The 1,997-nt window shown below is 38.0% G+C and overlaps 1 pseudogene; it reads right to left on the bottom strand.

Moving 5' to 3' along the window:
• Positions 1 to 625: 625 nt before the first annotated feature.
• LOC145963228 (uncharacterized) lies at positions 626 to 1,508 on the bottom strand (annotated as a pseudogene).
• Between the last annotated feature and the right edge of the window lie 489 nt (positions 1,509 to 1,997).

Genomic DNA, 1,997 nt, shown 5'->3' with positions numbered 1-1,997 from the left:
TCATTCCATTGTTTTCACTTAAGGGGTTATGCCTACTTGGGATCGGGAATTACGTGATTTTCAAGAATTTTTTTTGCCGTTTTAATAAGTATTTATTGAAATTTACAAAACACTATCAAAAAGCACATATTTTGAGGTACATGTACAAATTTTTTTATGAAAAAATATTAAAAAATGAAGGAAATATGGCTCTTCTCCTAGAACGTCTCTTTTTTTACATCACTTGCGGTGACCAAGATATCTTCGGAACGGCTTATCTGAAATCAAAATAAAAGAATATTGCGTTAGTATATTGCATTACGAAAGGCCTGAACGAAGGGTTTGGTAAAATTTTGATTTTTACAAAAATGACAACAATTTTACGAAAAAGTCAATTTTTCGAGGTGAACTGATTTTGGTTTTTTTGCAATAAACAAAAAAATTTTAACCGAAATAAAAAATCCTTCGTCCAGGCCCTGCCTATTGTAATAACAAATAAGCACATAAAATTTGAGTTCGATCGGTGCAATAGTTTTTAAGAAACTTTGGTCACCGCAACCGTATTTTAAAAAAAACATAGTTTCGAGATAATCGCGTTTAAAGTTTCAAGTCTATGTTTTTTATAGTTAAAACTAATTTTTTTAACTTACATAGAGTCATCTATTCCAGGGCCATTAAGGGTCCCTTCTGCATCTTCAGCCACCTCCAGAACGTCGAGTTGATGTTGTCTACGAGCCATCCTTTGCTCTCTAGTGGCCGCATGCGCGCGCTACTCGGCAATCGTAACACGGGTCTCGTCTTCTTTTGCAATATATTCGTGAGCATTTCGGCCACAGGGCACGTCTAATGCCTCAAAAATCTTCAGAAGGGCTATGTTACCCTTGTTAAAAATACAGGCAGATATGTATGCTGCAATTTTAACAGAAAGTGCACCGCCCAGAAGACCCTCTTCGGGCTGATTTTCCAGATGAGTTGGTTATAACTTTCGTTATTGTTCTGTGTGAATCCACCAACGCATCTATCAAGCAATTCCCTTTTTGAAAGATCCACGTAAATGGGCTTGATAGGTTCCAAAACAACTGGAGGAAGAGGCTCATACGTGTGCTCGAAATCTGCGATCTCGTTCTTTTTATCTTCGGGCAGCGCTGCGTAAGCTCTCTGCCACTCATACCACGAGTCACTTCCGGGCGGACATTTTTCGTGATGCGGAGCTTCATCGGTAGAGCTGTAATGGTTATATGTTGCCCAAATCGCACTTTCCATTGCTTCGGCCGAATCTGCGTGACGACGAATCGCTAAGCCATAATACACTGCCAATTTATCAATTATTTTTCCAGTCAATTTTCCCTTGCTTCCGAGCCCCTTATTTTTCTTTTTACACTCGCGCAACCGACTAAAACACACTAGTACAAATGTACTTGAATGTATACCTGCCCATGAATCTCGAGCGACACAATAGAACGTTACCTGGAGAGGAAAAGGGACGGTACCGCCAATGTACTAAGCGGTAGCTGCGCGTTGTGACTCATGATTCCAGGTAGCGCACTCTCAACGCTTATTTAAGATGATGTACATTAAGAAAATGCAATAAAAAAAAAATCGATTTTCTCAACCTACCCAAGTAGGCATAACCCCTTAATGTAATGCGTTTTTGACTGATACTTAATAAATCCGAGAACATTTAATCGCAAATTACTATGCAATTATTACTAGACACTAGATTAAAAAATATTGTTATTCCATGGTTAATCGTTGATTAAATAACGTTTGTAGTTTATTAGCGTAATGGGCAAATTCCCTAGGAAGCTCAACCAGCCATTTAGATGAAGAAGATTAAATGACGTTTAACATTTTTATTTAAATTAAATAATATTTTTATACAGGGTGACCCATTTTAACTTAGGCAGCCAAATAACTCGAAAAATAAGCACACTACGAAAAAATGTTTAGAATCAAAATTTTGTCATTTCGAGGGGGACGTACAATGACGTTAAAATGAGCCCCCCCACCCCTCCCCC

The sequence above is a fragment of the Camponotus vicinus genome, unplaced genomic scaffold (genome assembly GCF_025532165.1).
Source record: "Camponotus vicinus isolate PSW18456_S1 unplaced genomic scaffold, iyCamVici1.0 SCAF_12, whole genome shotgun sequence".
NCBI classification, from domain to species: Eukaryota; Metazoa; Arthropoda; class Insecta; order Hymenoptera; family Formicidae; genus Camponotus; species Camponotus vicinus.
Note: the sequence above shows the minus strand (reverse complement) of the source record. Positions and strands in the feature narration are given on the sequence as shown.